At 44.3% G+C, this 23,239-nt stretch overlaps 1 protein-coding gene across 1 annotated transcript in view; it reads right to left on the bottom strand.

Moving 5' to 3' along the window:
- Positions 1–22,395, bottom strand: part of DSEL (dermatan sulfate epimerase like) — a 32,115-nt gene extending 9,720 nt beyond the window's left edge. The window contains exon 1 of the mRNA XM_068237089.1: positions 21,955–22,395. The gene's annotated coding sequence lies outside the window, so the exon portion shown is untranslated. The remainder of the gene's footprint in view (positions 1–21,954) is intronic.
- Positions 22,396–23,239: the final 844 nt, after the last annotated feature.

Here is a 23,239-nt window from a genome sequence, read left to right as displayed (position 1 = left end):
TTTGGCTTGAGGAATGCCCCATAAACAATAGTAAGAAACACAATTATGCAATGAGTAAGGCTGCTTTCACAGTGGGACGTTACAGGTGCACGTTAGAGCAGCCTGTAACGCTCCCCCAACGCACAGCAATGAAACACAAGTGGGCTGTTCACAGTGCCCACGTTGCGTTACATGTAATGCTGCACGTTGTAATGAAAGTGCAGCATGCTGTGCGTTCTACGCAGCTTTAGCCGCGTTAGACTGTTTGCACATGCTCAGTGGGGCGGAGAGGAGGCGGGGAGATGCCGCTACAGTAGCCGTGCACATGGCTACTTAATATGCACTGCACTGGCGGCCGCCGATTGGCCGGCGGGACCACGTGATGCGGAGTGTCTCGCTCCGCATCACGTGGTCCCGCCGGCCAATCAGCGCCACTCTGGGAGACCTTATGCGATTAGAGCCGCCTAACGCGGCTTACGCTAACGTCCTCTAACGCACCACAGTGCGTTGTGTTAGGGGCCACGTTATGCGACCATAACGTCCCCTAAAACGCAACGTCTTAGTGTGTAAGTAGCCTAAAAGTTCATCTCGGATCCACTTTAAATACAAAAATGAACTTTACTTGCATAATGTGCACACAAATGAGCATCTATGGTTGTGACCCAATATCAGTAGTGATTGCTAGTGAACAGCAGGTAATGTTGCTTTATATCCTTTTGTAAGTCAACATCCTTCACACATTGACCAGCCAATAGGGACATATTTTTAGTTTATTAAAACTTTTGTATCAGAATGTGCCCATATTAGCTAACTACAATTACCAGCTACAGCCAGGCACCCAAGCAAAATAGCAGTGATGGAATTCTGCTGCTATGTAGAATCCCATCAACCCCCCCCAGGGATGGCAGCAGGCATGTGATTGCGAGTGGCTATATAGCTGGGAGCAGTAGAGCACCAGTGTCTAGCTACACTAACCAAATTTCAAGCCTTTTAATTAAGAAGCTACTGGGGGAGGGGGGGGGGGGGGTGTTAAGTTGCTGTACAGACGCTTGCTGGGAGCAGTAGTGCACAAATGTTTGGCTAGATTGTAGTCGCCTTCAGGGCTTTAAAGAGACCCTGGAGACCCTGTAGGGAGGGGTATGGAGGCTGACATATTTAATTTTGAACAGTTCAAAAAATTGCCCAACTGACCTGCTTATCCTCCACTATCCTGCCACTAATACTTTCAGCCATAGACCCCGAACAAGGCTGCATATCAAAGGTTTCTGGCAAAAAAAAAAAAATACATCAATAAATCTGTGTTTTCACTTTAAGAGGGGGATTAGGGGATTCTAAGTGGTTGTTTATATGGTCCTTAAAATTTTTATTTCTGTCTAAGCAGACACCTCTAGTTTGATCATTTTTCAAAAAAAAAACAAAAAAAAAAAACTGACAAGATGAGCTGCATGCTTGTTTCAAGTGCGTGATTCAGACATCATTGAAACCAGAAAGATCAGCAAGATTGCCAGGCAACTGGTATTGTTTAAAGGAAAATAAATATGGCAGCCTCCATATACCTCCCACTTCAGGTTCCCTCTATACTTACCGGCCTGGCAATTACTGAATTTTGAGTAGGTGGGGGGGGGCGAGGTTAGGGATAGGCATAGAAAGGGGAGGGTTAGTGTGAGAATTCAGGTACAGGGGGTTAGCAGAATATCGGTATGATAAACAGATATTCTACTTTCAGTGTTACTTGGTGCCCATTTTTCCCTCAAGTCTCTATTGCATTTACAGTAGGCGTCTTGCGCTTATCAACACTGTATTTTCTGCAGTAGGCATTGCAGGGAAAAAAAAAAAAGCCGGGGGAGTGTGTGTGTGTGTGGGGTGGGGGGGCATGGGGTTGTATGGTTGGAAGAGCTTGGGCTGGTGAATATATCACTTTTGATATGTTGAACAGGGGGGGGGGGCGCTGTGGTGGGAGGTTCATGGATAACTTCATGGATTTTTGGAGTTGGATGGATCAGGTACCAACCGGAGAAATTATTGATTGATTGTGGTCCTGTGGACACTGTTGCCATTTCTAAAGTTGTCCCTTCACATATTGTGGCTTCTAAGAAGTTTAGCAATCAAACAGGACAATTTTAACCACTTGAGGACCGTGGGCTTTACCCCCCTTAAGGACCAGGCACTTTTTTTCCATTCAGACCACTGCAGCTTTCACGGTTTATTGCTCGGTCACACAACCTACCACCTAAATGAATTTTGGCTCCTTTTCTTGTCACTAATACAGCTTTCTTTTGGTGCTATTTGATTGCTGCTGTGAGTTTTACTTTTTATTATATTCATCAAAAAAGACATGAATTTTGGCAAAAAAAATTGATTTTTTTTTACTTTCTGTGCTGACATTTTTCAAATAAAGTAAAATTTCTGTATACATGCAGCACGAAAAATGTGGTCAAACATGTTTTTGATAAAAAAAAAAAAAAAATCATTCAGTGTATATTTATTGGTTTGGGTAAAAGTTATAGCGTTTACAAACTATGGCGCAAAAAGTGAATTTTCCCATTTTCAAGCATCTATGACTTTTCTGACCCCCTGTCATGTTTCATGAGGGGCTAGAATTCCAGGATAGTATAAATACCCCCCAAATGACCCCATTTTGGAAAGAAGACATCCCAAAGTATTCACTGAGAGGCATAGTGAGTTCATAGAAGATATTAATTTTTGTCACAAGTAAGCTGAAAATGACACTTTGTGACAAAAAAAAAAAAAAAAAGTTTCCATTTCTTCTAACTTGCGACAAAAAAAAATGAAATCTGCCACGGACTCACCATGCCCCTCTCTGAATACCTTGAAGTGTCTACTTTCCAAAATGGGGTCATTTGTGGGGTGTGTTCACTGTCCTCGCATTTTGGGGGGTGCTAATTTGTAAGCACCCCTGTAAAGCCTAAAGGTGCTCATTGGACTTGTGGTATTGCCGTACTCAGGAGAAGTACTATAATGTGTTTTGGGGTGTATTTTTACACATACCGATGCTGGGTGGGAGAAATATCTCTGTAAATGGACAATTGTGTGTAAAAAAAATTAAAAAAATTGTCATTTACAGAGGTATTTCTCCCACCCAGCATGGGTATGTGTAAAAATACACCCCAAAACACATTATACTACTTCTCCCGAGTACAGCAATACCACATGTGTGGCACTTTTTTGCAGCCTAACTGCGCTAAGGGGCCCAAAGTCCAATGAGTACCTTTAGGATTTCACAGGTCATTTTTGTTTCAAGACTACTCCTCACGTTTTAGGGCCCCTAAAATGCCAGGGCAGTATAGGAACCCCACTAATGACCCCATTTTAGAAAGAAGACACCCCAAGGTATTCTGTTAGGAGTACGGTGAGTTCATAGAAGTTTTTATTCTTTCGTCACAAGTTAGCGGAAATTGATTTTAATTGTTTTTTTTTTTACAAAGTGTCATTTTCCGCTAACTTGTGACAAAAAATAAAATCTTCTATGAACTCACCATGCTCCGTACGGAATACCTTTGGGTGTCTTCTTTCTAGAATGGGGTCATTTGTGGGGTTCCTATACTGCCCTGGCATTTTAGGGGCCCTAAACCGTGAGGAGTAGTCTTGAAACCAAATGTCGCAAAATGACCTGTGAAATCCTAAAGGTACTCATTGGACTTGGGGTGTAAAAAAGTTCCACACATGTGGTACCGCCGTACTCAGGAGAAGTAGTATAATGTGTTTTGGGGTGTATTTTTACACATACCCATGCTGGGTGGGAGAAATATCTCTGTAAATGACAATTGTTTGATTTTTTTTTTTTTTTTTTTTACACACAATTGTCCATTTACAGAGAGATTTCTCCCACCCAGCATGGGTATGTGTAAAAATACACCCCAAAACACATTATACTACTTCTCCTGAGTACGGCGATACCACATGTGACACTTTTTTGCAGCCTAGGTGCGCTAAGGGGCCCAACGTCCTATTCACAGGTCATTTTGAGGCATTTGTTTTCTAGACTACGCCTCACGGTTTAGGGCCCCTAAAATGCCAGGGCAGTATAGGAACCCCACAAGTGACCCCATTTTAGAAAGAAGACACCCCAATGTATTCTGTTAGGTGTATGGCGAGTTCATAGAAGATTTTATTTTTTGTCACAAGTTAGTGAAAAATGACACTTTGTGAAAAAAAAAAAAAATCAATTTCCGCTAACTTTTGACAAAAAATAAAATCTTCTATGAACTCGTCATACACCTAACAGAATACATTGGGGTGTCTTTTTTCTAAAATGGGGTCACTTTGTGGGGTTCCTATACCGCCCTGGCATTTTAGGGGCCCAAAACCGTGAGTAGTCTGGAAACCAAATGTCTCGAAATGACTGTTCAGGGGTATAAGCATCTGCAAATTTTTATGACAGGTGGTCTATGAGGGGGCGAATTTTGTGGAACCGGTCATATGCAGGGTGGCCTTTTAGATGACAGGTTGTATTGGGCCTGATATGATGGATAGGAGTGCTAGGGGGGGGGGGGTGACAGGAGGTGATTGATGGGTGTCTCAGGGGGTGGTTAGAGGGGAAAATAGATGCAATCAATGCACTGGGGAGGTGATCGGGAGGGGGTCTGAGGGGGATCTGAGGGTTTGGCCGAGTGATCAGGAGCCCACACGGGGCAAATTAGGGCCTGATCTGATGGGTAGGTGTGCTAGGGGGTGACAGGAGGTGATTGATGGGTGTATCAAGGTGTGATTAGAGGGGGGAATAGATGCAAGCAATGCACTGGCGAGGTGATCAGGGCTGGGGCCTGAGGGCATTCTGACGGTGTGGGCGGGTGATTGAGTGCCCTAGGGGCAGATAGGGGTCCAATCTGATAGGTAGCAGTGACAGGGGGTGATTGATGGGTAATTAGTGGGTGTTTAGGGTAGATAACAGATATAAACACTGCACTTGGGAGGTGATCAGACGTCAGATCTGCGGGCGATCTATTGGTGTGGGTGGGTGATCAGATTGCCCACAAGGGGCAGGTTAGGGGCTGATTGATGAGTGGCAGTGACAGGGGGTGATTGATGGGTGGCAGTGCCAGGGGGTGATTGATGGGTGATTGACAGGTGATCAGTGGGTTATTACAGGGAAGAACAGATGTAACTAATGCACTGGCAAATTGATAAGAGGGGGGGGGGTCTGAGGGCAATCTGAGCGTGTAGCCGGGTGATTGGGTGCCCGCAAGGGGCAGATTAGGGTCTGATCTGATGGGTAACAGTGACAGGTGGTGATAGGGGGTGATTGATGGGTAATTAGTGGGTGTTTAGGGTAGAGAACAGATGTAAACACTGCACTTGGGAGGTGATCTGACGTCGGATCTGCGGGCGATCTATAGGTGTGGGTGGGTGATCAGATTGCCCGCAAGGGGCAGGTTAGGGGCATATTGATGGGTGGCAGTGACAGGGGGTGATTGACAGGTGATCAGTGGGTTATTACAGGGAAGAGCAGATGTAACTAATGCACTGGCGAATTGATAAGGGGGGGTCTGAGGGCAATCTGAGCGTGTAGGCGGGTGATTGGGTGCCCGCAAGGGGCAGATTAGGGTCTGATCTGATGGGTAACAGTGACAGGTGGTGATAGGGGGTGATTGACGGGTGATTGACAGGTGATCAGGGCGATAGATGCATACAGTACACAGGGGGGGGGTCTGGGTATAAAAAAAAAATAAAAAATTAGTGTTTACAGATAGTGACAGGGAGTGATTGATGGGTGATTTTGGGGGTGATTGGGTGCAAACAGGGGTCTGGGGGGTGGGCGGGGGGGTAAGCAGTGTGCTTGGGTGCGACATGGGGTGGCTGCAGCCTGCCCTGGTGGTCCCTCGGACATTGGGACCACCAGGGCAGGAGGCAGCCTGTATAATACACTTTGTAAACATTACAAAGTGTATTATACACTTTGTATGCGGCGATCGCGGGGTTAACATCCCGCTGGCGCTTCCGTATGGCCGGCGGGATGTTGCGGCGGGTGAGCGGAGTCAGGCGCCGGCGGAGGATCGCGTCACGGATGACGCGATCGCTCCGCCCATGCCCCTAAAAGGACTGCCGCCTCTTTGGGTGAGCTGGTCCTTGCGGGCTCCACTTCCCGGCCGCCCCTGTGCGTTAGGCGGTCGGGAAGTAGTTAAACTCTTAACTATAATGTCCATTTCTGCAACTACCCTACCCTTTCCTTCTACCACACAGTAGTACCTAATCAAAATACATTTCTGGTAATTACCCTTTTGTTTATTGAAACACACCTACTTTGACTGTAGAAGGAAAGTGAATACCGCTCACCACACTGCCACATTGACCAGGACCATGGGAAGCCACACCACACGATCAATAGGGAAGGAGAGGAGAGATCTGCTCCACTGGTACAATAAAAGTCCAATCTTTATTAGCAGAGAAGCATGCTGGACATAGCAAATATAGCTAAACTATAGCTATATTTGCTAAGTCCAGCATGCTTCGCTGCTAATAAAGATTGGACTTTTATTGTACCAGTGGAACGGATCTCTCCTTCTCCGCACCTACTTTGCTTTTAAAAGAGGAACCATCAAGAAATATACTGATTGCTGCTACAATTTAAATTTACACTGCTCATGTTTATAAGGATTAGCCTGAACAGGCTAGAACATGAGCAAATAATGACATTGTATAAATATTGGGGCTCTATTGCTGGAGAGCTATCCTAACTGCTTATTTTAGGCTGATGCACTTTTGCCCAAGCTGGTATTTGCAGAGACTTCACAGCGCATCACTAGGGTCCTTTATGTAGGCCAATAGGCTGATCGTGCTAAAGGGAATACATCTATTCATGGCAATTCTGGAATCATATATTAGCTTCTGTTCATTTAAGTGGAAAGTGGTAGAAGTGGCTTCCAGTGGTAATTAAGCATCATAAGCTTTGACTCCTGTAATAAAATACCTTAATGAGGAAACTTTAAATATTTACTTTTATGTAATTTTGTGAGTGTATCAGTTATGTTTAAGACCTAGAAATGAAAGTAAATTAGGAAGACGCAATCTAGCTCACTGCTGGATTTAAAGAATCTCCACACATCACTGTACTTTGTGTACAGTATACAGAACAACTGCAATGGACAACGGTGAATGTGATCACATAGTAAACCACTCGACCTTTCCAGACATTAGACATACTAAAATGCAGTGTACCTGATTTTTTTTTAAAATTTATTGTATATAGGGTTGCTCCCTCTACACAGTGTTGAAAGGGGAAGACAGAATGGATTTTATGTTCTTTTTTACTTTAAGTGGGTCATTTAAAAATATGAGATGGGAGTGTCTGACTTCAGTACATGGCGGACATTCTACTTCTCCTAAAGGGGAACCTTTATGGTATATGGATGGCACAGCTTAGTGAGGAGAGAGATTACACCATCTCACATGTTCACGGATATTACTCCTGGTTTGATTGGTTCCTACCAGACAGATAGCTATAACAGCTTATCATGAAAGTCAGAGATTGGGTATATTACACGGAGTGATCACGCTCCCATCTCCATCACTATAGAGATGGCACTGCAGGCCCCAGGCCTTCCCAGATGGAGACCAAACAACTCCTTACTTAAAGAGCTTAAAGGATACCCGAAGTGACATGAGAGAGACATGGTATGTACAGTGCCTAGCACACAAATAACTATGCTGTGTTGTTGTTTTTTTCTTTCTCTGCCTGAAAGAGTTAAATATCAGGCATGTAAGTGGCTGACTCAGTCCTGACTCAGGAAGTGACTACAGTGTAACCCTCACTGATAAGAAATTCCCCTTTTTATCTCCTTCTTGGTCTCAGAAGCCATTTTCTGCTAGGAAAGTGTTTTATAGTTGGAATTTCTTATCAGTGAGGGTCACACTGTAGTTACTTCCTGAGTCAGGACTGAGTCAGCCACTTACATACCTGATATTTAACTATTTCAGGCAGAGAAACAAAAAGCATAGTTATTTGTGTGCTAGGCACTGTACATACACAGGTCTATCTCATCATGTCACTTTAGGTATCCTTTGTGTTGGCTTTCACTGAGCATCTGAAGTATTTTTTCTAAATAATGAGGATGGGTCAGTTGGAGGGACCACGGTGTGGTCTGTGCACAAAGCCTTCACGAGGGGCTTACTAATCCAGTTAGGAACAAGAGGGGAAAAACAAAAAAAAAAAAAAAAAAAAAAAAAAAGTAACATGACTACAATAAAAGTTTCATCCCAAATGAAATCCCTAGTAGCATTACACAATTCGGATACTGTCAGCTCTTTTTGCACTGTGACAGGAACTGAGGCTCCTCCTCATATCCGATTACGAGTTTCAACTCACTCATGTCAAATGTTCCTATCACCAATTTAATTGAGAAATTCCCTTGCTAGTGAAACAAATAAAACGAAGACAATAAAAAAAACCCAAATTTCTCATCTCTCCCATCCCTTCCACGAGATATTACAGATGCATTTAGAGATTACTACAGTGTCTTGTATAAAAATTTAAATCTAGATAAAGATATCCCACAACCGACAATTGATAATATTATAAAAAAATAAAAATAAAATACAATTACCTTCTATTACCCAAGGCCAGTTTCTTTCCCTAAAGAAACCTTGATATATCCTAAAAACATGCTGCCTCTAGGTATGATTATTGTAGACTACCCCACTACATTTCTACCTATTCCTAAAGACTGAAAGCACGCAAGGACAGGGCTTCCTTCCTTTTGTGTCTTGGAATATGCTATATTTTCTTCATCATTTTGTCACTGTAATTACCAATTCTGTATTTTCTAATGATTCTGTACTTTGTACTAACTATTTTGCACATTGGTTTATACCATTGTCTGTATAATTATGTACCTCACCTTTGTTTCTTACTTTGTACAGCGCCATGTAAAAAAATAAATCTATCTACACACACAGACACACACACACACACACACTTTATGTTCCTTATGGTTGGAGTGAGATTTTGGTATATAGTGAAGTACTTCCTTTAAAAAAAAAACAACTTTAGTTCTCTTTTAGATTAATCTGAAATGACGGACAGGAATGATGCAAGAAGCCAAACACTCATCAGGCTCCATACTCTTGAATCAAAATGCTGAGAGAAGAATGATCAGTATTCCGCATTGCATCCTGAATTCAGATTAGATTTCTCAGATGTAAATCAGAAATCTAACTTTATCAGCTCTGCCTCTATGCACGGTTTTGCAACGTCTTAATGCATTACAAATCTACTTCACAAACCACTTACTACAAATAGTCAGTCAGATGTTAAGAATACTGGACTTGCATTCAAAGTGTAATGCACATTGTGTGCATCACGGAACTTGGCCAATTAAAATCGTCAGGAAGTGCATTTGATTGGTCTCATTCCAAGCCACATACATGCTACAATTTTTTAGCAAGCATGGGCTTTGAGTCTAGAAGGACTTGAATTCGGAATTCAAATGAAGTCTAATGGACTTCAGAGGTGACCACAGGCAGAGGGGAGTTAACTTACCCAGAAGTCTTCAGGGACATTTGCGTTCCATTACGCGTAATGAAAGTCGTGTAGCATGACTATCACGCTTCCTCTTTCAAGCCGGAAGGAGGAAGCGCAGTAGTGAGTCATGGAATACAGCCTTCATTACGCCTATGACGCGTAATGGACCAGAGCTATCCAATCTGATTATGTGTGTGGCAAATTCTATACCAGGGGGGCAAAGCAGCCGTAGGCAGACTGCAAATCAGTTTTCTGCTAAAAGTGGGATAAGAATGCACAATTTAGAATACACCACTCTAGATACTCCCTGATCGCAGAAGCCACACTGGGCCATTCCTGACCAATCTATGGTTCATGCTAGACGGGAGAAGCAAGTTGAAAGCAAACAGAACATTAGGCTTCTAATGCTGATAAAAATGTGTTAATTTTGAATACAGTCCAATAAAAGGTCATGATATTTTAATGTACTATCGTACCATAAATAACGTGAAGAAGAAGAACAGAGGTGCCAATAGTATAAAAACCACTATTAAAAAGTTAAGTGCTTAGGAGGTAGTGGTGGACTTACCTCCTACAAGCAGACACAAAAAGCTGTGTATTAAAAAAAAAAAAGTTAATTTTATTGGTACACTCCAGGGGGGGTATTCGCAATGCATTTTGCATGTTTAGACCCGCCTCATCAAGCAATAGATAGTTGGAGTACACAACATTGTAAATACCCCCCTGGAGTGTACCAATAAAATTAACTTTTTTTTTAATACACAGCTTCTTGTGTCTGCTTGTAGGAGGTAAGTCCACCACTACCTCCTAAGCACTTAACTTTTTAATAGTGTTTTTTATTCTATTGGCGCCTCTGTTCCTTATCACGTTATATTTGATATCCACCCCTGGTGGAGGGGGGTAGCCCCTTTCTTCTTCCTGTCTACAGAGAGCGACTTCTTAATCCTGAGTGGGGACAGGACAATCTCCTCACCTGCCTATACAGTGGTTGCCTGGAGGTAACACTGGTTTGTGAGAATACATTTGTACTCCATTAATAAACCAGTTATCATTACTTACTACACTACATTGGGCTCTCGGTTCTCAGTTTTACATATATCGTACCATAAAGGACCACTTCAGTGAAAAAAGTCCCATCTCCTAATGGGGGGACTCTCAGGGTTTTGTTTGTTTTCAAAAGCATCCCTTCAAAACAGGCCTTCAGGGAACACCGCCACCAGCCAAGCAGGAAGTGACACGCGCTTGCAGTCGCTTCCTGCATCAGGTATGCGGAAGATTTTTGTAAAAATACGGTGCCGTGCATGCACTGCGTCAACTTTTTTTTTTTTTTTTTTTTTTAAACCCTGTGTCATCAGAGTAACATGACACCGATCGGCACGGGCCCCACAGGGTAATGTAGTAATGCACAGCGTTCTGCAATGTGGGAAGTATGAGCTTCTCCATAGGGTTTCATTAGGCTGCAGTAGCAGTGCGGCAATTTGCCACACCACACCAGTGTGAAAGTGCTCTGAAAGTGAAATTGTGCTTACATAAATCAAAACGCTGCTGTGGGAATACCCTTACAGTGTAATACTGCACTAGTGCTTTGCCAACCACCAGCGATTGGCAAGCACCGCTAATTTGAGACAGCCTTAATACGTATTGTTCTACTGAAAAATAATTACCGTACATTCCGTCGTATAAGACGACCCCCCAACTTTTCCAGTTAAAATATAGAGTTTGGGATATACTCACTGTATAAAAGACTACCCCTTTTCCAACGTACACCAAATAAAAATAAAAAAAAAAATCATATACTGGTGCTATGTATGAACGGATACTGGCGCTGTACTATATGTGGTACCCAGTATATAACAAATTGACTGGTTGGATTGGTCAACTCTCCCTAAGTGGATTGGTCAGCTCTCCTTGCCTGTTTATCAGAGCAGTATGGAAGAATAGATCGCACTGTGCCCATAAAAAATGCCTCTTTCACCTTTCTGGCCCACCCTTGTATCCAGGGGCGGACTGACAACTCATGGGGCCCCCGGGCAATAGGAGATTTTGGGGCCCCCATACCAGTGTTTCCCACCTTTCACGTTATATATTTACAGACTGAGATATAATTTACTGACAACAGTAAATATGTTATATTTTATACTGATAAAAACCCCTGCGCCGCGCGTAGCGCCAAAAAATGGGTGTGGTCACGCAACAGAATATGGGTGGGGCAAAATATACATGACCTTAGCAGTGGTGTAAAAGATCTGCCAGGGAAGTTTGAACTCTGCCATAGTGTTTCCCCACAAAATACATGTAATCTAACAGCATTTCACCGAAAATCCATGCAATTTGGCAGAGGTTCTTCCAAAATACAGATAATATGGCAGTCGTTCCCCCAAAATAGACGTTATCTGGCAGCAGCGGTTTCCCCAAATACACATAATTTGGAAGTAGCAGTTCCCCCATTATACACAATCTGGCAGCAGTTCCCCAAAAATACACATAATCTGGCAGCCGTTTCTCAAAATACACTTAATCTGGCAGCAGCAGTTCCCCAAAAATAGTTAATTTGGCAACAGTTCCCCGAAAATAGGTGCCCCCAGTATAGGTAACCAGGTCAAAAGGTATCCCCAGGGGAAGTAAACAGGTCTATAGGTTTTCCCAGTGCAGGTATCCAGGTCTATAGGTGTCCCCAGTATAAGTAGCCTAGTCTACAGGTGTCCCCAGAATAGATAACCAGGTCTATAGATGTCCCCATGTAAGATAGCCAGGTCTATAGATGTCCCCAGTTAAGATAGCCAGGTCTATAGGTGTCCCCAGTATAGGTAGCTAAGTCTACAGGTGTCTCCAGAATAGGTAGCCAGGCCTATAGGTGTCCCCAGTACAGATAGCCAGGTCTATAGGTGCCCCCAGTATATACAGCCAGGTCTATAGTTGCCCCCAGTATATGTAGCTGGGTCTATAAGTGCCCCCAGTATATGAAGCCAGGTGTATAGGTGTCCCCAGTATAGCCAGGTCTACAGGTGCCCCCAGTATATGTAGCTAGGTCTATAAGTGCCCCCAGTATATGTAGTCAGGTGTATAAGTGCCCCCAGTATATACAGCCAGGTGTATAGGTCTCCCCAGTATATGCAGCCAGGTGTATAGGTCTCCCCAGTATAGCCAGGTCTATAGGTGCCCTCAGTATATGTAGCTAGGTCTATAAGTGCCCCCAGTATATGCAGCCAGGTGTATAGGTCTCCCCAGTATATGCAGCCAGGTGTATAGGTCTCCCCAGTATATGCAGCCAGGTGTATAGGTCTCCCCAGTATATGCACCCAGGTGTATAGGTCTCCCCGGTATAGCCAGGCGTATAGGTGCCCCCAGTATATGCAGCCAGGCTTGTAGTGTCTCCAGGAGGGAAGACAGCCAGTGAAGGAGGGCAATGGGCAGAGCAGCGGAGATGGGGGGGGGCTGGATTCCCCCCCTCCCCTTCTCTCACCTTGGGGCCCCTTTTCCTGGCTCTCCCCTCCAGAATCGGTAAAGTGTCGGCGTAGCGGGTAGCGGCTGACAGCGGGCGGAGACTTACCGCTGTTCTGCCACCGGAGGGAGCGCTGATCTGTGTGCCACTAGTCTGGGCTTGAGAAGCCCAGACTAGTGGCACACAGATCAGCGCTCCCTCTGGTGGCTGAACAGCGATCTCCGCCCGCTGTCAGCCGCTACGCCGACACTTTACCGATTCTGGAGGGGAGAGCCAGGAAGGGGGGCCCCAAGGTGAGAGAAGGGGGGGGGGGGACTTCCCCCCCCTTCTCCGCTGCTCTGCCCATCGCCCTCCTTCGCTGGCTGTCTCCCCTCGTGCTCATGGCTCTCTGGCGGGCGGCGGGCCCCCCCTGACCACGGGCCCTCGGTCCGTGCCCGAGTGCCCTAATGGTCAGTCCGCCCCTGCTTGCATCCTATTTACCTCCTTCTCTGCCTCTCAGATCTCGCACATATGAGCCTGCACCGCTTCACTACAGTCCTCAGCAGCGAGATCTGAGAGGCGGTAACAGGATAGGGTGTATCAACGACACCCACCGTATAAGACAGCCCCTGACTATTCGGAAGATTTTTAAGGGTTTAAAAGTAGTCTTATACGCCAGAATATACTGTATATTATTTACATGGATCTGTACATCAGTACTGAAAGTGGGACAGAGGTATTTGGTGAAGGCAGGGCTTCCTCGGCACACTCCATGTGCCGCGTAGCGCCCGAGTTTGGTGCAGCTATAGCACTAACGCTATAGTCCGTGGCCAGTGCATGGGTAATTCAGGGGTTCGGTGATTGCCGGATCCCAAATTACTACGACTGAGTGGAAATGGTAATTAACGACGCCTGAGATTTCATTGGAAGCAGGGTGAGCCGTCATTTGGCTCAGGGCTCTATTACACTAAGGGCCCTTTTCCACTAGCAACCGCAATCACAAACGCCAGCGATTGCGATTTTTCATTAAATTCTGTTATGCGATTGCGATTTGTGATTTTCATTTGCATTGCATTATCATTGTAAAAATCGCTCCAGCAAGCAATTGCGATTTGCGATTAGCGATTTCCAAATCGAATCACTGTAGTGGAAAATACTTCTCGTGATTTCTATGATAAAGTAACAACTCTAGCGATTTAAAAATCACTAGCGATTTGCGATTTTGCGATTCAGCAATCACAATCGCTCTAGTGGAAAAGGGCCCTTAAAGAGACACTGAAGTGAAAAAAATATATATGATATAATGAATTGGTTGTGTACTATGAATAATTACTAGAAGATTAGCAGCAAAGAAAATATTCTCATATTTTTATTTTCAGGTATACAGTGTTTTTTCAAACATTGCATCATTCTCTAATATGTGCAGATTACACAACACTCAGCATTCAAAATGATTCTTTTAGAGCAGTCTGTGAACTAATGACCTCTTCTCTGGCAGAGAAAAAGACATTTGTTTACTTACAGTTGAGATAATAAAAGTCAGAAGACAGCCCTCTCCACGACTTTGAAAGTCGTAGAGATGAATGGCTTTTTTGTATAGAGATAACAACTGGAGTTTCTTAACTCTTCCTGTACTGGAAACAATTAGACTGATGTATCTGATCTTAATGTTTTATTTCTTAGCTGTACTACACATACAAATCATAATATCATAATTTTTTTTTTCGCTTCAGTGTCTCTTTAAAGTCTTTCCAGCTTGCATGAGGATATTTGCAGTAAATATTTTCTGTGATCAGGAATAGGGGTGCATTATTCTGTTTACTAGGTTCTCGTAGTTACAGAATACCCAACTAGCTCATGGTAAACCTTATTGGAGTGTGTAAGGGGCTACAAAAAGACCAAAAAGCCCTCTTACTAAAATGTTATGCAAAACAAAAGTTTGCCTTCTTAAAACAGAAGGTATTTGTGATAAATCAGGTTGGAGTGAGCATATGAGGTTTCCCACAATGCATCACTGCCAAATATGCAAATCACCCCTTGTTGTCCCTGTAAACTAACCACACCTCCAGAACCAATGGAATGTAATATTTTTTTTTCGCTTCAGTGTCTCTTTAATACATTGGTATGCAATTGTTTTTCCTCTTCTCCATAGCAGTGAATTGTGAAAAAGGTTTCAGTTAAAATGCGCATAGCAGAAACCAGCCATTGGGAAACATGGGCATTACTTTGAAAATCAGTTGTCCTTTCAATTATAATTGAGAGCAACTGATTAGGTGGAAAAGGACTCTCACCCTGCACCAAAGTGACCGGTGGCAAAATGCCATGCTCATGTATTTGGTTCCCCAAACGGACATGTCCCTCTGAAAAAGGGACGATTGGGAGCCATGACATATCTTGTATTCAGATTACTTGTGGCAATAAGAAAAGGATGCAGTTGTCGTTCTTAAAATTGTTGCACGAAATATGTAATTAAAAGCAATAAAAATGAAGGGCTGCTAATATCAGTGTTGCCAACTCATCCCTTTAATTACTGACACATATGAATTATACAGGTTTTGTAGCTAGGTAGATGCAGTTAAAGCACTGATTATGTGCAAATAATAAAAATGTAGCCCCAGAACCTGTATAACTTAGATGTGTCAGTAATTAAAGGGATGAGTTGGCAACACTGGCTAATATATGGTATGACAAGTTCCTCTAATCATAGCTGTGGCAACAGTGCATAACGTATCAATGCATTAGCAACATTAATGGAGAATAATCACAGGAGCTAGGCATAAATAGGCAAAGCTTCTATATTTTACCATAAATATATATAGAGTATGCCCCTCTGACTTGTTAATGGCTGTTCCTTCATTTATTGTATAATTTAGAAGCCTGATCTATTTATACCCAGCTATATATAGCCTGTGATTATTCACTTTCACTATTGCACTAGCACATTATCCACTGACGTGAGGGATTAAATCAGGAGTGTCAAATTCAAATACATAAAGGGCCAAAATCTAAAAGGCATTCCTAGTCACAGGCCTAATTTAGAATTTTAACATTTATTGAACTATCTCAAACTAAGTGGTGTAACTATAGCAGCCATCCCCTTTAAGTGGCTGGATAGTGTAATGGTTAAGGGCTATGCCTCTGACACAGGAGACCTTGGTTCAAATCTTGGCTCTTCCTATTCAGTAAATCAGCACCTATTCAGTAAGGAGTCATTGGGCTAGACTCCCTAACACTGCTATTGCTTACTGAGTGTGCCCCTGTGGCTGCAGCTCAAGCGCTTTGAGTCTGCCAGGAGAAAAAGCACAATATACATGTAATTTGTCTTGTCTTCTACAGAGTAACATAGTGGAGGAGTAATATTTACCTACTCCAACACTTCTTTGGGTCTCTTCTGATCTTCCAGACAGCCACATGCTCTTTGCTGCATACCTCTGGTTCTGAGTGCATGTCACGTGATCAGAAGGAGGTGGGAAGCATAGAGCGTGTGACTGCCAGGAAGAACAGAAAAGACACACCGCACTACTCTGCAATGTGGGGAGATTGGAGGGAGTACCAGCCACCAGGGAGGGTTGGGGGGGGGGGGGGGGGGCTTTTGGTACCTGGGGCCTCTATCAGCCCCCTGCAGACTTCTGGTGCCAGCTCCAGGACAAATGGATCCACCCATCCCCCGCAGCGAGCCACTTTCATTTTCGCTGACTAACTAGTCGGCAGACCACTGTGCCTGCACGGCCCTCGCTCATGTCACCGTCCTGCACTGTACAAGAAATCTAGTACAGCGCATGCGCAGGGAGGTGACATGAGTGAATGAGGACGTATGCAGCCAGGGCTGCGCTGGCGCAGTGGTCTGTCGACTGGTCAGTTGGTGAAAACGAAATTTGCGCATTGCAGGGTACCAGCGGATCCGTTTGTCCCTGCGTGGGCACTGGATGTCTGCAAGGGCCAGTAGAAGCCCCAGATGAGTAGAACATTTTCATTTTTTTGCAACTCAGTTAAGGGGTTTTGTGGAGGCTTTAATGGCGCAAAAAAAAAAAAAAAACAAAAAAAAAAAAAAAAAAAAACCCCACAACGGAATCATCAGGCTAAAAATAAAATAATCCAGCCTTACTCATCTGGGGCTTTCTCCAGCCCCTTGCAGCTGACTGCCCCATGCTGACCGCTATGCTCTCCGCAACCGTCCCAGGCTCCCTGCACAGTGCAGAGGACAACCTCGAGATCGTCTTTACTACAGCAATGTGGCCATGATTGACAGCTGAGCTTCACGCAGGCGAAGTAAGGACGATCGAAGTTGTCCTCTGCACTGTGCAGGGTGCCCGGGACGGCGGCGGAGAGGTCAGCATGGGGCAGTCATCTGCAAGGGGCTGGAGAAAGCCCCAGCTGAGTAAAGCTGTATTTTTTTTTTTTTAGCCTGAGGATTCCGTTGTTGTGTTTTTTTGTTTTTTTTTAACCCTCACAGAACCCCTTTAATGTCTTATGTATTAAGGCTCCCTTAAGTCAGGAAAGGCACCAGTTTGAAGTAAAGTTCAGTGCCTTACATTTCCCTTGTGCATATATTTAAAAAAAACATAAATGTAACATTTTCATACACCCTGAGGGATATACCAAAGCCTTTCATGTTAATCCAAGTCTTAAATTAAGTTACATACCGTATTAATAAAAATAGTGCAGAAGAGATCTGGATATGTGAAAATGCTAAAGGGAGAACTCCTACTGACCTCAGCAGTACACCAGTTTCCTTAAAGAGTGCTTCCTGCCTCCATCCGTAGCTATACATCAAAGCACTTAAGATGTCAACCAAATTTCTGTATCCAGCTCAAGAGAACAGAAGTTCAGTAGATTGTGCCACTGCTAGTTACATAAGGCATGACAAGTCTCCCATACAGAGAATGCAGATAGCCAGGCTCTATACGGATTACAGTTAGCTCCTAACTTTAACGGCTAGTTTCACACTGAGACGTGCATTGCATTAGGACGTACACATAAGTCAACCGAAAACTAGATGTAACACGCAAAGAAGCAACTGACCAAATGCACGCCTTTATTAACTAACATTGTTGAATCAACATGTGTGCACCTAGTGAACAAAGGCAAGTTCTGAAATTTAACAGCGGAATTAGTTTAATCGCAACACAACAGATGAGGTGTGAACTTTCAGAGACTTTTAACTGCAACATTTTACAGCTTGAAAAACAGTGTCCAATGTTACGTGCAAAGAGAAGGTTGAAAGTACCCCTTAAAGAGGAACTGTAACGACAAAACGTCCCCTGGGGGGTACTCACCTCGGGTGGGGGAAGCCTCCGGATCCTAATGAGGCTTCCCACGCCGTCCTCCATCCGTCAGGGGTCTCGCTGCAGCCCTCCGTGCAGCAGTGACGTAATATTTACCTTCCTGGCTCCTGCACAGGCGCTCTGACGGCTGTCGGCTCCGAAGTAGGCGGAAATACCCGATCGCCGTCGGGTCTGCTCTACTGCGCAGGCGCAAGTTTCCGGCGCCTGCGCAGTAGAGCGGACCCGACGGAGATCGGGTATTTCCGTCTATTTCCGTGCCGAAAGCCGCCACAGCGCCCCCGCTGGAGCCAGCAAAGGTAAATATTGAAGCTACAGTCGGCTCTGTCGCCGGCTGTTCGGAGGGCTGCAGCGAGACCCCCGTGGGACAGAGGACGGCGTGGGAAGCCTCATTAGGATCCGGAGGCTTCCCCCACCCGAGGTGAGTACCCCCCAGGGGAGGTTTTTGTTGTTACAGAGTCTCTTTAAAGAGAACCCGAGGTGTGTTTAAAGAATGTTATCTGCATACAGAGGCTGGATCTACCTATACAGCCCAGCCTCTGTTGCTATCCCAAACCCCACTAAGGACCCTCTGCACTCTGCAATCCCTCATAAATCACAGCCGTGCTGTGAGGCTGTGTTTACATCTGTAGTGTCAGTCTCAGCTGCTCCCCCGCCTTCTGCATAGCTCCGGTCCCTGCCCCCATCCCTTCCCTCCAATCAGCAGGGAGGGAAGGGATGCAGGCGGGGACTGGAGTTCTGCAGGAGGCGGGGAGAGCAGCAGACTGACACTATAGAGATAAACACAGCCAGCTCTGACAAGCTGTTTGTCAGCAGCGTGGCTGTGATTTATGAGGGATTGCAGAGTGCAGGGGGACCTTAGGGGGGTTTGGGAAAGCAACAGAGGCTGGGCTGTATAGGCAGATCCAGCCTCTGTATGCAGATAATATTCTTCAAACCCACCTCGGGTTCTCTTTAAGCTGAATACGCCCCTGACAGAGGAAGATGTATCCCAGAGACTAGTGATGTCGCGAACCTCCGTTTTTTGGTTCGCTAAATCCCGTTCACGAACTTTCGCGGAAGGTTCAGTTTGCGCGAACTTTCACGGACCGCAATAGACTTCAATGGGGAGGCGAACTTCAAAATTTAAAAAAATTTCTCCCGGCTGGAAAAATGATAGAAAACATGTTTCAAGGGATCGAATACCTGGAGGCAGACATGATTGAGTGAAATACACATCAAAAGTCCCAGGCAAAAAATAAATAAATCTAGATTTCACATAAACCCCTATTTAAAGGTCACAAATCTCATTCAATGTTCAATTACAGGCCTGCACTGCTTTACAACATCAGGCAGTGTATCTCTCCCTCTCTTCATCTTCCAGGAAATTGTAGAATTTCAAAAGTCAGCTTATATACCTTGGCCAGGAATTGAACCCAGGTCTTGGCTGGGAATTGAACCCAGGTCTGAGTGCTTGGTAGAAAGCTCTCTTAACCGCTATACCACCACCAACACTACCTGCTGAAACCAGCCTTGCATGTACCATTATGATATACCCAAGAGAAAAATGAGCTTGCTCTCTCTCGAGGACTTGATGGTTTTAAGCTGAAAATTCACTTCGATGGCATCAACGGATACCAGTAGAATTTCACAGGCAATTTCGGAATTCTGCCGGAGTGAAAAAGCAATTCCGTTCCAACCAAATGGAATGACCAATTTGAGAGAGAGAGAGAGAGAGAGAGAGAGAGAGAGAGAGAGAGAGAGAGAGAGAGAGAGAGAGAGAGAGAGAGAGAGAGAGAGAGAGAGAGAGAGAGAGAGAGAGAGAGAGAAGAGAGAGAGAGAGAGAGAGAGAGAGAGAGAGAGAGAGAGAGAGAGAGAGAGAGAGAGAGAGAGAGAGAGAGAGAGAAAATCTACATGGCTAAGTGAGGTTCTCTTCGGACAACTGTTGGACACAAAAGGCAAGGCCATGCCTAGGTGGGGTTGAACCACCAACCTTTTAGTTAACAGCCAAACACGGTAACCAATTGTGCCACAGAGACTGTACCACAAAGACTGTGCACGCAGTTGCTGTTGAATGATTTTATGGGGATGTAGGTGTGTCTTTTGGAGGGAGGAAGTAAGGCTGCTCCAAGAAGTTTCAGCATGTAGTGTTGGTGGTATAATGGTTAGGATAGCAGCCTACAGAGCGGTACACCTGGGTTCTATTCCTGGCCAATGTGAGTTGGCTTTTGACATACTACACATCCTTAAACAAGCTCATTTTTCTCTAGGGATATATCATAATGGTACATGCTAGGCTGGTTTCAGAATGTAGTGTTGTGGTGGTATAGTGGTTAAGAGAGCTATCTACCACGCACTCAGACCTGGGTTAAATTCCCAGCCAAGGTATGTAAGCTGGCTTTTGAAAGCCTACAAATCTTTAAGCAAGCTCATTTTTCTCTAGAATATATCAGAATGGTACATGCTAGGCTGCCTTCAGCATGTAGTGTTGTTGGTGGTATAGCGGTTAAGAGAGCTATCTACCAAGCACTCAGACCTGGGTTCAACTCCCGGCCAAGGTATATAAGCTGGCTTTTGAAATTCTACAATTCCCTGGAAGATGAGACCCTCCTAAGGAAGGGAACAACAAATAGCTAGGAACAAGCCTATAAGAGCCTAACTAAACTCTCCCTAGCAGAGTGTCAGCAGCTGTCCCTTAACTAATTAGTGTAGGCAGACTAGTGAGTAAAACGGCACAAGGACCTTGCCTTTTATAAGGGGGGGTGGGCTCTAGGAGTGAGTGCAGTCTGATTGGCAACAATGTGCTGCTGACTGATGTAGAGGGTCAAAGTTCTGCTTAATAGAGCGAATCAAACTTCCGGGAAAGTTTGCCTTCGCAGACGAACACAAACAACCCGAAGTTTGCCGGCGAACCGTTCGGGACATCTCTACCAGCGACGTCCCAGATGACAAGCGTTCCCTGATCCATCTTCCTGCCAGTGGATAAACGTGACATCACACAACAGCCGTGCACTGTACTTTAAGCGGAGTCATCTGGGATCTTAAATATATGAACTGCTGTGACTGTTATTGCTGCGCATCACCAAAAGTTGGCATAATCGCACGCCTTTACCCATGGCAAAATATTTTATTTTTTATTATTAAAGTGGATCTCCATCCAAAAAATTAAAAAAGCCGTCAGCACTGGGTTTTCTGACAGTGCTGCATTACTTTCAATTGCTTTTCCGCGGGTGAAAATTGTGGAAACTAGCCCAATTATTAATATTGGTTCCAATTACCTATGCAGAAAATTCACAGCAAAACAGACAAGTGTGAATTCAGCATTTCAGGACACACAAGTCCCTTCTTCAAGGCAAACATGTCTGTCAAGTACATCTGCAAAAAACCATGAACAATAACCAGATTACTTACAAAAACCTTTTACAGGAATATTAACTTTGAAAATCTGACTAGCCCTGAGCAAAGTTCCATACCAGCCTCTGCTAGATTTAGGTTCTGGTCCAAGAAAGGGGTGGGGGGACATTAGCAGGTCACATCATAGCTCTTAATTACAGAAACGAAAAAATGTAGCAAAATATTGCAACTCTATTAAACAGCTAAACATTTCATAATATCCACTAGATGGAGTCTAACGGCAACTACGTTTTCTTTTTTTTGTAATACACTAAATGGAATAACATTAACTTGCAAATAACTGCATTCTTGAAAAAGTCATGATCAAACTAGGATGATGTGATTTTCACCTATTCCAGTTACAACAGAGATTCGAGACAGGAAGAAGTTTGAATACATTGGCATCATGGAAAGCTACTCACCGTATCACAGCGAAGGCTGGCACTGGCACCGCTGGCGGTGATGAACAGGGAGCCTATTAGGCTTTGCCGTCTCTGTCTTTCTCTCCGGTAAACACAATGGATTGAGTCAATTGTGAAACTTTCCCTCTGTGCTCTGCCTGCTGATCACGCTAATACGTGCAGCTATGAACTAGGTGTAGATTGCAGCTGCAGGGATGGCAATAGAAGAAAGTCTGGGCAGGAAGGAAGGTTCGATCTCTTGCTCAGGATGGATGTAGAGAGGCTGTCTTGTGATGCAGCAAGGAGCCGTGTAAGCAGCAGTCCACCCCCTGGCTGGCTAGCAACATCTAGGATGATCCTGCATTTCCTCTTGCAGGCTCCATGTCAGGCACAGCAGCAGCACAGACAATCAGCATTCACCAGGGAGGGAAGAAGAACAGGGAGAGGAGTCTGGAGTGCAGCGCAGGGTGAACGCTTTAAAAATGTGATGGGGATGTGGGTGGAGCTGATCAGGCACTGCCTGATTTCCCCAGGATCCTAGTGCTGATCTGTACTAAAAGAAAAAAAAAATCCTAGGGAACTGTCTACAGCCCAGTGAAACTGGAATCAAATACATGCTGGTAGACTTTCTCCCTACTTTCTACCTAAGAATTGATCTCTGATTAGAAAGGGATCTATCAGTGCGACACACTGCACATCGATTTTTAATAGATTTAAGAATGTAATCTATTGAAAATTGATTGTCACCCCTCACCCAGGTGCCCCCCCCCCCCCCCCTGGCACCTCGTGCAGAGTATAAGTGCAGAAAAGCGCAAGCACTTCTGCTCCTTAGTGCTAGGTACACACTATGAGATTTTCTGGCAGATTTACTGTCAGATCGATTATTTCCAACATGTCCGATCTGATTTCCGATCGATTTCCGAGCATTTTCCGATCGATTTCCAATTGAAGAGAATTGGAACTCGATCGGAAATCAGATCGGACACATTGGAAATCATCGATCTGACAGTTAATGTGCCAGAAAATCTCATAGTGTGTACCTAGCATAAGCCTCATATATACGGTACCATTTTTTTATCAGACCAGATCTATTAGAAAATTTCCAATCAGATTACGTTAGATTTTGCAATAGATTTGGGGTACTTCAAGGCAAAATCTATCGCAAAATTGATCTGAAACAATTTGGACATCTACACACCTTGCAATTTCTTATTAGATCTATCTAATAGACCCGTCTATCTGATGGAAAATTGTACCGTGTAGACAAGGCTTTACTCTGCTTCTTCCTCTGTGCTGTCGCCACCTC

The sequence above is a fragment of the Hyperolius riggenbachi genome, chromosome 5, assembly GCF_040937935.1.
Source record: "Hyperolius riggenbachi isolate aHypRig1 chromosome 5, aHypRig1.pri, whole genome shotgun sequence".
Classification (NCBI taxonomy): domain Eukaryota; kingdom Metazoa; phylum Chordata; class Amphibia; order Anura; family Hyperoliidae; genus Hyperolius; species Hyperolius riggenbachi.
The sequence above is the reverse complement of the archived record's forward strand: the minus strand, read 5'-3'. Positions and strand labels throughout refer to the sequence as shown.